Source organism: Pleurodeles waltl, chromosome 4_2, assembly GCF_031143425.1.
Source record: "Pleurodeles waltl isolate 20211129_DDA chromosome 4_2, aPleWal1.hap1.20221129, whole genome shotgun sequence".
NCBI classification, from domain to species: Eukaryota; Metazoa; Chordata; class Amphibia; order Caudata; family Salamandridae; genus Pleurodeles; species Pleurodeles waltl.
The window spans coordinates 27217913-27232429 of record NC_090443.1 but is presented as its reverse complement, the minus strand read 5'-3'; the positions used below and the strand labels follow the sequence as shown (position 1 = coordinate 27232429).

General features: G+C 42.6%; 1 long non-coding RNA gene across 5 annotated transcripts in view; it reads right to left on the bottom strand.

The window, feature by feature from the left end:
* Positions 1 to 3590: 3590 nt before the first annotated feature.
* The window catches only part of LOC138292088 (uncharacterized), a 41365-nt gene continuing 30438 nt past the window's right edge, over positions 3591 to 14517 (bottom strand). For 3 of the 5 annotated variants that reach the window (XR_011202582.1, XR_011202585.1, XR_011202583.1), the window contains exons 2-3: positions 9412 to 10199; positions 3591 to 9263 (exon numbers count right to left, since the gene is read on the bottom strand). This is a non-coding gene — a long non-coding RNA (uncharacterized lncRNA). Of the gene's footprint in view, positions 9264 to 9411; positions 10200 to 12702; positions 13789 to 14517 lie in introns of those variants that run through there. The other 2 variants (XR_011202581.1, XR_011202584.1) reach the window with 2 other exon arrangements.

Genomic DNA, 14517 nt, shown 5'->3' with positions numbered 1-14517 from the left:
ATATAAAATGAGCATCGTGATTTCTCATCATGTGTAAATTGTATCAGAATGGTTATGTGTACAAAGATTTTGAACGATCCTACAACTGCATAATGTACAACAGCTATGAGCGCTTAAATGTCACATGTTATATAATCATCACAAAACCCGGCTCAGTGTACAATTTCTGATGATTATACATTGTTATTAACAAAATCCTCTGAGAAATTTGGGATTGAACAAAGCATTGTTGTTTGAAGGTGGTAAACATTACATAACAATTTCATTGTGAAATCAACCAGAAGCAAACCTTATATGTCAGTCATGTTAACAATAACCCACTTTCAGGTCCTATTGGAATAGGCAACCTGTTTGGTGATTTCCTCAAACTCATTGATCACCATTTGCGCAGTATCTAACAAGTGTATCCACTTGCATTCTCTCAAATTCAAAACAGTGTTGAAGTCTCCACCCGTGGGATTCCTCAGTACCTGTTCGAGAACCAACCACTTGAGACTACCAGCAGAAACGCCAACCTTGGTAAAACGTTTAACTGAAGCGGCCCCTTGCATCTCACAACGTATTCTACTGCAGTGCTGTAAAATCCTGGCCTTTACCTTCTGCCTAGTCTGACCAACGTATGCTAAAGTGCATGGGCATTTTATTATGGACATAACATCTGTGCTGTTACAACTGGTATGGCTCCTCAGAGTATACTTTCTATCATCATGTACAAATTCCTTTGTCTCAACATTCAGGTCACATGCTTTATATTTCCTGCATTTAAAGTGCCCCCAAATGGGTCACCATTGCAATAAGAGATCAGGTGGGTCGGGTGTCTACAATGGGGCACTTATGACATTATATCTGACACTTTTGCCTTTCTTAATGGCAAATAATGGTTTGTCTCTGGTGCCTAGTTCATTTCAAACTAGTAGTGACGGCCACTTGTCAACAGGGGTGGCAGGGTGGGGGATATTAAAAAAAGAAATACATTTAAAAAAATGTACCTTTATGTTGGGAGAGATGGTTCTGTCTCTCCTTCGTCCTCGGACTCCCAGAAGCACACAGGCTTCCATACTCCCCTCCAATCACGACGCTACTGTCAACAGCATGACAGCAGCGCCGTGATTGGTCTGAGCGCCTCGCTTCGGCACACAGACAGGGAGGAAGGCCCTATGCACTTTCTCCTCCCGGTTGTTCAATACAGCTGGGTGTAGAAATGCAAAGTGTGCATGCCTGTTTGGGCAGCCCAACACGGCCAGCCAAAGCATCATGCGCACTTATGTGTACATAGCCCTCCTCCAGCCCAGCGCCGACCTGCCCTAACCGTGCTCCAGAGGAAAAATAAAATGATAATAACGTTACGTAAGTATAATTTTATTTTTCCCTTTCGTCCACTGCAAAAAGCAGTGAGGCAAGTCTCCTCTGCCTTCGTGAAGGAGCTGCTGCTGCAAACCAGTCCCCAGTGTCTGTTGATGATTTTCTTATTGCCATTACAAAGGGTGCAAAAAGTAGTTACACATATCATCCTTTTACTATTGTTGTTTATTCTGTTCCTGGGATTCCACAAAGTATGGGCAATACAAGGCTCTTTTGCACGAGTGTTTCAGTAGTCCTTTGGTATAACCTCTGTTGTGCAATCTGGTAATGGGGATGTTGGATTCACTAAAATAATATTCCCTACAGGAACAATTCCTTCTAATCCTTAGTAATTGCCCATTTGTCAGATTATCACACAAACTCAATGGGTGGTGTCTAGTATACCTCAACAGCCTACTACACTCCGTGGGTTTGCGGAATAGTGTAGCATAGAGTTTCTCATCTTCTACTCTAATAGCAATGTCCCACAAGTTAATTTCTTGATTACGGTGCGATATAGTGAACTGTTTGCCTGCAGACCTGTTGACCTGCAGACCTGAGATTCAACCACTGGAAAAAATGTTCCAGCTGGCCCACATCATCTGTCCGAATCATCAAAACGCTGTCAATATACATTTGCCCCAAGGTAATGATGTCCAGAAACAGATTATTGACGTCATAGATAATGGTACATTCATACTTGTCTACAAAGATATTAGCTAGGACTGGGACCAATTCTGCTCCCATCGCTGGTCACTGGGTTGATTACATTCATTATATGTCGGGCATGTGATTTGGTGGTGATGAGCCAAGGTTTCAAAACCAGGTGAATGTATTTTCATAGAAGCTCCAATAGATCCGCACCCAGACATAATTGGACAGCCAGGTGGTTTCTCAACTGTTTTGTGTTTCTTAGGGAGAGTACAAATATCATGCATCTATGGGAGTTTTTTGTTAAGTTAGTCAAATTCAGGGTCACCCAGATATCCTGCCATAAGCCCTAAAACCCTAAAAGATGTCCAGAAAAGCCACGCATGTTCATTTATTTATCTGTTTTGGTTTTGTGTAGTGCAAACCAGACCCTGCCATCTGTGAGGCCCTTGGGGCTTCAGAAGTGTACTCCTGTGGTAGATTGGAACTCAAAGGGCTAAATCAGAAGGCAATTATTCAACAAAGATGAACCTGGTTGGTGTATCCAACCCATGTTCAAGAACTGCAAGCCTCAAGTTGTGCCTAGGTCTCCGTTTACCATGACCACTGACTATCATTGGCACTTTGTGCTTCTTGTCGCTATTCCTACTTAAAACTTTAAAAATTTATATCTCTGGTTCCTTTTATAAGATTTTTGTCATTTTGGTGTAATTTTGTTAATTACATTTTACTCTATTGTTCTAATTTGGTTTGGGATTTTTAGTGCTTTGCATTTTGACTTTACTACTGCTATTATACTGCATAAATACTTTACACATCACCCTAAATTATGCCTTTTATCTCTGTGGTATACCTACCAAATTATTGAACTTTGGTTAATTTAGTGACTTTGAGAGTTCACCTTGGCACAGGTTGTGATTATTCCTTGAGGTGGGTAGTTACCCACCCGAAATAATAATCCAATTTATTACAAATATTCTTTGAAAAAGGAGTTTCAAGAAATTGCAGAATGGAATGAGATGTGTACTTAGTTGTCACGTGGCTATAATTTGAGCACCTATGATCATGAAGAGAGTGAGGACAAGGCAGAAACTAGTCTTTATGAGCTCATTAGGGTCCCAAACCTGAATTGCAAGGATCCCTATATTATTAGTAACAATCAAGAAAATCAGCTGGTTTATGAATTTTGAGTAGGGATATAATCCGAGAAAAGGTTAAATTGATACATTGACCTTGGTAAAACGTTGAGGACACTCATATCTGCAGAATGTAAACATTGTGGTATGGTTGGATTAAGAGAGCTGTTCGTTTATCTGAAGTTATTAATAGTTTGATCTAAATGATGTCTACCTCCCTAACTGTAAGCAAGGATTGGAAAAACAATAGTTCGTTTTTTTCTTCTTTTTAGTGCACACCAATTTCCAAATAAACTTATAAACAAAAAAGGTAAATCTGGGCCCAAATTAACAGATTGATTGTGCCCATAAATAGGGCAATTTTGTCTAAGACAATAACAGTAAGATTTTGTAAAAATGATTAAGTCGACAAGTGCACACAATAATTGCCTATTTGGACACAAAATAAAAGTAATTCTGTGCCACGAATAACTCTAGATTTATTCATCTTTGCTCAATTTCTGCCCTCAACAGAGTTCAGTATGTGCTCATGTTCTTAGTCAAAATATAAATCATTAACAGTAATTTATGTTGAAAACCAGAGCCAATTCCAGAACAAAACAGTTTGCAAGATGTACTGAAGAAAGTGCTTGGTTACAACTAATAAAATATTGGGCATATATTATCCAAGATTTGTCCATAACACAACAGCGAATCTGTAACCTAAACCACATCAATTTGCAAACAAATATTTTGTAAATTTACACCCAAAATAATGGTCAGTTTGTATCCAAAAAAGGAAATTTTAACAAACAGATTAATGGGTGAATCTTGGACATTTGTGTGGTTAATCCATGCTCAAAGTAATGCCTAAACTGAACATCTGGAAAATAACTTGTTTCAAAAGTCAGTTTTGGTAAAACAATACTCGTACAGTATAAACCAATGACCAGTTCTTCCCAAATGAAAGACCAGTAGTCCCTGGGCTTGAAAAATAACAGGAGCTTTGAACTCAAACAACGCTCACTTTGTGTCCAGAACAAACGTCAGTATGTGCTAAAAAATTGGTTGAGGTGTTCCAAATTTTACCTGCTCTTTGCATAGAAGTTATTTTTCATTTGTACAGAAATTGGGGTCCCCAGATAAGTTTGAATTTCGTGCCTAAATTAATGGTATGATGGTATGATTGTACCACTTTAATAGTCAATTTATGCCAAAATAAAGTCTTGTTTGTCACTACAATTAGGCGAAGAAAAAGGATCAGGGAAAATTAGATGTTTAGTAGGCGAGAATTACTGGGTTAATTACCGGAGTAATATTTATATATGAAAGGGATGATGAAGAGGTGGGTCAGAAGATAAACTGTGAGGTGGGTCATAAGAGCAGGGTACACTTCTCAGTTAAGAGGATAAAATAAACTATTCTGTCCCTTAAGTTAACCAAGGCGGCGGCGCCAGACAATGTCCCTGCAGTAACAATAAAAAATAATGTGGCTCAGTGGTCAAGTTTCTACCATAGAATCTTCCAAAAGGCCTTTGCCTTGGGGCGTTTCCCTGATTATTGCAAAATTGCAATTATTAGGCTGATCTATAAGAAGGATGATGCTATGGCACCTAAGAGTTATCGGTTAATCAGCCTACTGTATGTGGGGGAGACAGCTTTTTCCAAATTGTTGTTATGCTTGATGAAGTCTTAGGTGGAAGAAAATAACATTATTCCAATTAAACAAGGAGGGTTCAAAGAAGGCCACTTAACTCTCAATCATTGCTTCAGTCTATGGGCAATAGCAAGGAATTCAACAGATTTAAGGGGGAAACTGATTTGTTGTTTTGTTGATTTCCTTGCCGCCTTTGACAAGTGGACCGAAACTTACTATGGAAAATTTAGAGGAGGCTCGGCATCCACAAGGATCTTCTCTTACTCCTCCAAGAGCTATACAGTCAGAACTGGGCCTGGGTGATATTAGATACTGCTGGTACCTTATCGAAGAAAATACAGGTAAAGAACAGTCTGTGACAGGGCTGTGTTTTTGTTCCCTATTATTCTCCTTGTTTTTGGCTGATTTACCAAACATGTAAAAGGAAGCAAAAGGCCTATGCCCCAAATTAAACGGCACACTCGTGTTGCTTCCATTATATGCCGATGACTTGGTGATAGTGAAGATGACAGAAGTAGGTTTACAAAAGAAACTGGATGTCTTTCATCAATCAATCAACTTGTGTTTGCTGAGCGTGGCTTATCACCCTGGGGGGTACCCAGGTGCTAGGGGTTAAACACTGAGTCTTGAAAGCCTCTCATTGAAGAGTCCGGTCTTGAGCCTCTTTCTGAAGACGAGGAGGGAGTGTGCGGTTCGCAGGTGAAGGGGAGATCGTTCCATGCTTTGGCAACGAACTAGGAGAAGGAATGGCCTCCGCAGAGACTTCGGTGGATGCGCGGGACATGTGCAGGGGCGAGAAAGGTTGATCGGAGTTCTCTGATGGGCTGGTGGAAAGGTGGCGGTGGTTGATGTGTTTGGATCTGATGTTGAGGAGGGCTTTGTAGGCGAGGGTCAGAACCTTGAACTTACATCTCTTCTGCATGGGAAGCCAGTAGAGGCTTCTGAGGTGAGGTGTGATGTTGGCACACTTGGGGACATCTAAGATGAGTCTGGCTGCAGAGCTCTGAATGGTTTGGAGGAAATGGGTGGTGACTCTGGTGTAGAGCACGTTTCCGTAGTCTAGTCTGCTGGTGCTGAGGGCTTAGGTGACTGATCTTCTGGCGTCAACAGGGATCCATCTGAAGATCTTTTGAAGCATGTGAAGGAGGAGTAAGCAGGAGGATGCAACCATGTTTATGTGTTGCTTGAAGGTGAGGTTGCTGTCGATGATGATGCCTAGGTTGTGGGTGTGGTCTGTTGGGGTTTGACTGAGTGTGATGGACCACCACATATCATACCAGGAAGAGGTGTTGAAGAGGTGTTGCAACATTGGTAATGGCATTGCTGAGGTTAGTTCTGAGGGTGGTGTGGTGAGGATAAATTGTGTGTCTTCAGCATATGAGATGATGTTGGGTCCGTGAGTGCAGACGATGTCAGCCAGTGGTGTCATGTAAGTGTTGAAGAGAGTGGGGCTGAGTGAGTATCCCTGGGGAATGCTGCAGATTATGTTCTTGGACTCTGAGGTAAACTAAGGTAGGTGGACTCTCTGGGTGCGTTCTGTGAGGAAAGCATGGATCCATCAGAGGGCATTGCTCTGGATTCCGATGTGGTGGAGTCTGTTGATGAGGGTGTGATGGAAGGCGATGTCAGAGGCTGCTGAAAGGTCGAGGAGGATCAGGGCTACTTTCTCTCCGTGCTCAAGGAGGGCTCTGATGTTGTCCATAGTGGCAATCAGGGTGGTCTCAGTGCTGTGGTTTACATGGAAACTGGATGGGAGATGTCCAAAAAGTTGTGCTCTTCCAGGTGTTCAGAGAGCTGTCGGTTGGTGTCTCTCTTCAGAACTTTGGCGGGGAAGGGTAGCAGCGATATCGGGCGGTAGTTCTTGAGTTTGCTGTGTTCAGTGGATGATTTCTCCATGACCGGTTTAACCTCTGCCTGCTTCCAGGCATAGCGAATGGTGGCCGTCATGATGGAGGCGTTAAGGATGGGAGTGAGTGCATTGCTGATCTCCCTCTGTCTCAGGTTGAAGATGTGGTGGGAGCAGGGGTCGTTGGGTGATCTGGAGTGGGTCAAAGTCATAATGGTGTCTGTCTCCTGGGTCAATAGCAGTTTCCAGTTGGTGATCAAGTGGCTGTGGGTGGCATCAGATGGTGTTAGAAGGTGGTTGAGGTTGGTGGTTTGGGGAGCAAAGTTGCTGTGGATGGCTGTTATTTTGTCAGGGAAGTAGTCTACCAGCGAGCCGCAGAGAACCTGGGAGGGTTGGATTTAACTCTTGGTGGCTGCCGGGCAGGAGAACTCTCTCACGATGCTGAAAAGCTCCTTGAAGCGGTTGGTGCTTTTCTCGATGCGGTCAATTAGGGCGTCCTTTTTTGCATCCCTTCGATGATGATCATGATATTTATTGTGGGCTACCTTAAAGGTAGCGCAGCCCGATGGGTCCAATGGGTTTTTGCTTGTGCGCCATCGTCTTTCCAGTTTCTTGCATTCTCTTTCCAGTTTAGGGTCAGTGTGCGATGATAAAGCCTGTAAACTTTGACTGAAAAGGTTGTCAATTAGTTTGCAAACATGTGGCTGATATTATTATTTATTTATAAAAGTAATTGTAGATTTGTAACCCCAAATATATTTAGTTTTTTTGGTCAGACAATAGCAAGTAATTTGTGCTAGAAATCATAGCTATTCATTAATTAGCTTATCTGTAAATGGGTAATATCTGATCAGAATAATAATAATTTGAAGCAAAATATGGTCATGAAGTGTACCTGGTTATTGGTCTTCTTCCACAAAATAATTGTCAATTTGTGATACATATAATTGCCAATTTTAATCAAGTTATGTGTCTCATCATAAGCAGATTAATTGTAAATGTGTGTCATCAATTCATGCAAAAAAGTCCCTGGATGTCAAAAAGTTTTCATATTGGGCCTAATATAATGCTTGGTTTATGACTACTATAATGTTTAATCTGGGGTTACTAGAAGTATTTGAATAGTGGTATAATTCTATTCAAATAATTGTTTTATTGTGCACAAAATGATGCTCAATTTGTTCCCATATCTGTGCCTTAAATAATGAACAAGATGAGCTCAGCATAATGGTTGGGTTTGAACTTGAAACAATGCTAATTAGTTACTCTGAAATACTGTTCACTTCCAGTATAAATGTAGTATCACAATATTTCCAAAACAGTGGATAATGTGTGCTCACAGTAGTTTTGTGGCCTGGATAGTGGTACAATACTATTTAAAATCATTGTTGGTATATTTTCATACTAAAGGTTAAAGTTTGCCATAAATGTAGGTGAATTTGTATCCCACTATAAAGGTAACGTTGTGTAAACAATAATGCTCAATATATGTGCATACAATTGAGCCATGTGCAATATAAGTAATGATTGCTCTATGTAATAAATGGATGATCAACTTATGGGCATAATTGTGATAAATGTCTGTATACAAGTTTTGAATATGTGTTCCGAGTAAATGTAAGATATAGCTAAAATAGCAGTCGACCTATGCACATAATAATTCTCATATTAGGCTGCTGATGGGATGAATATGTGCCTAAAAGCATGCTAGATTTGAAAAAAAGGATCCACACTCCACATCTGTATATCTTTGTGATATATCTATATATGATATGTATGCGTGTAGGTATGACATATGATACATACATGTGGTGTTAAGTATAGTAAATCTTTACTTAGCTATGTATTTTTACCTCACAATATTATGGTAGTTGATAGATCATGATATTCTTGCAGGATGGCATTTAGAATTTGATATCACGAGGTAATACACATTTAGTTCATAAGAATGACTAGTTTGCATATGTGAAAAGATCTATTTATATTCAAAACAATTTTTGATTTATGTCAAATAAAGTTGCCAGATTGTATCCATAATATCGAATCACTTCTACCCATATTTGTGGTTGTTTTATTCATGGTGACCAGAATATTGGTCAATGTGTGCCCATAACAAGGCTCAAAATATTCCTGTACTACTGGTATATAATTTATTTGTTCTTGATGATCAGTTCTAGTCCCTAAATATTCTCAAGCACTGCTCAAAATTATAGCCAGGTTGTGACCAGAACAATGATTCATTTCTACAGAACGTATTTGTTACTTTGTACCCAGATAATAACAATATCTGGCCTGGATTGATGGTCAACAGACTCACAATATAATGGCTAAAATTTCTACAAAAAATGCCTGGCCAGATTGTGTTCATAGTGTTTGTCAGGATTGCAGGCGTCCTGTATCGCCTTCCGGCTGCGGCGGGGGCAGAGTGTGTCGGGGATAAAATCGGATTTGGTGGGCAGGAAGTTGCTCATCGTTCTAATTTTCGCTCAACTGCTTCCTGCCATTACTTCTCCTAACTTGTTCTGGGTCCGCCTCAGCCTGTCGGCGTCCCCCAGAGGCTCTTCGCGTCGTGCCCTTTCTGGTGCGCTTCGCCGGTTGCTGTTGTATTTTGGACTGCATTTCCTTCTCCTGTCGATTCTTCTTTAGAATGCACCTGCAATGAGAAACAAGCATTTGCAATGCAACGGGTCTCGTATTTGCTCGGGGGCAGAGTGTGTCGGGATAAAATCGGAGTTGATGGGCAGGAAGCTGCTCATTGTTCTAATTTTCGCTCAGCTGCTTCCTGCCATTACTTCTCCTACCTTGTTCTGGGTCCGCCTCGGCCTGTCGGCGTCCTCCGGAGGCTCTTCGCGTTGTGCCCTTTCCGGTGCGCTTCGCCGGTTGCTGTTGTATTTTGGACTGCATTTCCTTCTCCTGTCGATTCTTCTTTGGAATGCACCTGCAATGAGAAACAAGCATTTACAATGCAACGGGTCTCGTATTTGCTCGAGTTAGAGCTATTAGCGTTGTAAACTCCTAACCAGACTTTTCTTGCCACACAAATTAAAAGAAAAAAAATGTGCGTGATTGCGATATGTAAAACACAGCGCGATCACGCTGAAATTGAAAATCAGAAAACTGAGTGCGATCATGTAAAACCCAGCACAATCGCACTGCATGGGAAAAAAAAGAGATGAAGTAGTCCGGAAACCATGCTGAAAACATGGAGCCTCGTATGTTTTCAGTAGTTGGCCGGTGCGCTCGAGGATAGCTAAACACCGGAAAAGGCATGCCATACACATGCCTTTCACTAATGAAATGAGAAGCGGGTTTTGAAAAGCAAGCCCACGAACCAATGAAAGTGACAGGTGTGACATGGGCGTGGTTAAAAGCCCAAAGAGAGACTACAACAGGGACGGAGCGCGTGTGTGCTCGACCCTAAAAAGGGAAAAAGAATATTAAAAAGAATCAAGCAAAAGGGAACATTGCTGGATAACATGCTAGCGTACTTTAGGTACAATTAATTCTTTGTTTTTAAACTGTTAATACTTATCTGATTGTGTAGTCTTTTGTAATTACATCTCTGAAAGGTCACGCCCAATATTCTTCTCTGAAAGAAAAGACAAGACATACAAACTGTGTTATTAGGATTTGCTGAAACAGTAACCACGCTATATCTGTACACTTACTTTGTTTTAGGCATATTTTTGTTTTGTCATTTTTGACTTAGTAAATTGGCTGTCTAATAAGTGCACGAAGCAATGCACTAAATATGTCTCTAAATGTTATTTTCAGCCATCGGAGCCTAACATATAAGGACTGGATTAGCATTTCCGGAATGCTGAGCTCTTGTTAACAGCATAATTTAGGAAAAATAAGGACACTGTGTCATTATTACTCAAGATTTCTCCTTTTTTCCTGTCTCTAGAAGTATGATATTCCTAGTTAATAATGTTGCCTGCACACTAAACGTAAGAGGGGAATCCTGCAGATATAAGGACATACATTGTTTAACCCACATTTTGTAGAAAAGATATTGTTTTGGCGTTACCATTTAAATACCTTTTTTGGTTTATTTGTACAGGAAGAATTTCGAGGGGTTCCAATAGGCACACCTCCTACAGCATAGTCATTGGTGGATGCCTACCCTTCCTCTCTTTCCCTGAGTTAGACTTTGCCCTTTGTAGGTTCATCTCGATTGATAGGGACATTGGGCTCTAACATCATGACCTCCTCTCACTCCTGCGAACAATTCAGGTGAGATGTTCACTTAGCAGCCAAAGAATTGCTCATTGTCTGTGCCTACTAAAGGTCACCTTTCCACAAAATCTGTGGCTAAATATTGTCCAAAATAATAATCATGTTTGAAGCAACTTTGTGTCAAATACTGCCAAGTGGTCTGCACAGAGACACAAGATATGATCTTCACCTCCTGGGTACTGTACTTCTTCAAAGTGAACACAAGGAAATGATTCTATGCTTCTGGTCCTGATGAAGGCTCAGAACACTATTGAAGCAGCAAAAACACTCCTAGACCTCTTGCAACCAAGATCTATTTGTCAATTATCATGGTTTAATTAAAATGGTAAGCAGACTATATTCTTTTATAATGGGTCAAGTATTCTAATTGATATGAATGAAGTATGTTTAAGTCACTTTTTGGTAACATTTCCTTTGCATTTAGATTGCTCCATGTTATTCTACTGTCACTCCTCTAGCGTAAATCACTGCTGTTGTAAAGAATGGTGGATCATCTATATCTTTTTTCCATTGGCATGAGATAACTTCTGCATACCGATATAGATTTCTATATTCACGGGTGGCCGAAACATGTGCATCAAAACACATTAGCAAACTATGTTCCAAAATAATGTAATAGTCAAACAGAGACATACCCTAGAGTATCAATCTCCAATTATTTGTATTAATTACAAATGTACTACTGGGTCTACTGGGCGGGCAACTATACGGAACACTCTAACAGGGGCCTAAACTTTATCCACAACATCAATAGGAAAGACTTCCAGGCTAGCAACCCAGGGCATTATGTGATGCCTAGGAACAAACAATGTACACCTATATTATCACTTTTGTTATTGTTATTTAATTACAGGTAATATAGGTTGACATGCAGAATGCAGTAATTGTTCATGTGTACAGAGAATGTCACGATTTGCATAGGCTAACAAAGTGTGCAGCTCCTGCCTTAGCATGCAGAGGCAGTCCCGATGGACATAATACTCCAATGTGCAGAGGCTATCACCCTGTGTGCAAAATGTCCAAAATATATATATATCAAGTGCAATAATGTGCAGTGCTGTCAGCGACTGACAGGGTTATCACAGATTGTACACAATATGCACACAATGTCCAAGTCTGCTGACGCTGTCCCAGTGTGCAGGGACTATACCCCTTTGTGCAGGAAGTCCAAAATATATATAGAGTGCAATAATGTGCAGAGAATGTGATCAATGTGCAGAGAATGTTCGGCATATCAGTCTGTCCGTCTCCTCAAACTGCATGGAATGTTGAAATCTTCATGGACTGTCCCTATGTGCAGAGACCACCTTCTACATGCAGACTGTCTCAATGTGCAGAGACGACGTCCAATGTGCAGTCCATCTTATTGTTAAAAAGTGATCCCAATATACACACTGCCCCAATGTATATAGAACCTATAGCTCCCACGCCCCCTCCCAAAACCCAACAAGTCAGTGTCAGGCAGAAAACTGTCTTTGGGAAGAAGAAGGCTTTGTTCATTACAGATAAAAAAACAGGCAAAACATGACTTCTTAACATTATTACTTTCTTAAATCTTAACATAGCAAATCATACAAAGAATTTTCATAAAAGACAAATTGTCACTAGGGTCAGAGAAAAAAACACATTTACAGTTAATGTACAGTAATAGCAACATTATTTGATATACAACGGTTCTCATCTTCATGGAGTCTCCAACACTTAAACTTCCAGCACTAAGGTCCAGCCAATCTTCATCCCAAGAGAACCACACAGGTGGACCCCACCTGTATCCCTGAGGGTGTGCCACTGGTGCCGCTCCTCTGACGCGCACACCACGCACCACTCACAGGTATGCCACCCCAACAACTCACCGGATGCCGCTCTGGGACACCAAGGCCAATCCAGAAGCAGTCCCCGAATCCCCCTCCCTACCATGGTCACAGGATCGCAAGGTGCGGGGAGGGGGCCCTGCCCTTCAATGCCGCACCCCGGTGAGGTGGGCCACTCTGCCCACATTGCCCATTGCAATCCAACATTGAGCGACTGCTCCAAAGTGAGGCTGCACCAGTGTCCACAGATTGTCTTCCGTATGCATATGCCACTTAGTATTCTAACAGAGGCCTGCAACCAGAGGGGGCTAAAGGGGCCAGCGTGGTAAACAGTGCAAAGATCCGGTTACTAAGGTACCCGAAAGAGAAGAGGGACAAAAGCCAGGAAATCACACCCCGCATCCTCAGGTGCGAAAGGGAGGGGTTAAGGGCAAAAGGCACCAAAACCAAAGGAGTGGCGCAAAACCACTGGCTAATGAGAGGGCTGAGCGGGATTTGAAATGTGCTTCTAGGGCATCCTGCCATATTAATAGGAGGCAAGCACCCGTGCCCAGTCCCTATTCATGCTGGGACGGAGCCGCTGGACATCGAACACTACATCACTGGAGGATTTCCCTAGATTAACTGCATTCCCGACGAGCACTGAAATCGTCAGCCAGGGTGCTGCAAACCGGTGGCATCCGGGCCGAATCCCCAGCATCTTCAGGGTAGCTCCGTAGAAGAGAAGGACCGCCAACAGAGGACTGCTACACCGTGTAGCGACGCAACTCTGTGCAGCAGAGAGAGATCGCCTGGAGAACCCTAGGTAAGCACTGACGCTAAGGAAGTTCCTGCTCACCAAGTCAACAAGCGCAGCCTTAAAGGGGATGCGTTGCAGGAGCAGCACGGCTGCATCTAACCACCAGAGCCTTTCAATTGAGTCTCTCAAAGGAGAAGTGGGGCAGGATCAGTGCAGCCGCAACTCTCAACTGGGAGCTTTGCACCGGCCACACACCAAACAGGGGAGAGGCTCTGCTTTTTCATCGAGCAATGAAGGTGAGGCCGTGGTCGGGATTCAGCATGTTTCAGAGGCAGGGGGGCCAGGGCGCTGCCAGGACAACCAGCGATGCTCAATACACAAAGGGCCTCCTGTCTACTGTGTGCGCTAGGTCTGGCACTGAAGAATTGCAGAGCGTTACCAAGGCAACAAGCAGCACCGCCCAACATAAACAACGTTCACAACGTGCTAAACATGAGGTGAAGCCGCGAAGTGTATTCCCCCCAACAACCCGGAAAAGTTTATACTGTGTGGCAGTATTGCTAAAACAAGGAGTGGCCCTAGGCAAAGTTGAACTTGCATCTTACAAGCGTTATTGACTGCATTAGAATACAGTGGAGGAAAGCCCGGGGCACTTAATAAATAACAATTAAGTGCAGCCGTCCTAGGGCAAGAAGCAACTCATTGCTCACCTCTGCCCCTCCCACGAGATACACATGGGCCGCCCAGGATGGCGACACGACCTGTGGGTCAGCAACCTCTTGCTTATCCCACCCTCTCCCACTGCATACACATGGGGGCAGCTTTGGGGGCTACGTGACCCAAGGGGCAAAAGCTTGCCCGCCATTAGAGGGCGGAGCAAGCGAGCAAATGGCACACTGGGATAGCCCTCCAAAGGCAGCACAGTCCGGGAGTCCAGTCTACAGCTGGGAACAACCCCAAAAGGGCAGACGCGACCCAGGCTGTGGTGAGAGGCACAGAAGGACCACTAAAAAAACAACAGGGACCACCACCAGTTGTCGATGTTACCTGTCTGTGCAGATGGCAGAACCAGGCAAAGCCTTGCAGCCAGAGGATATTGAGGCAATAATAAGGACAGC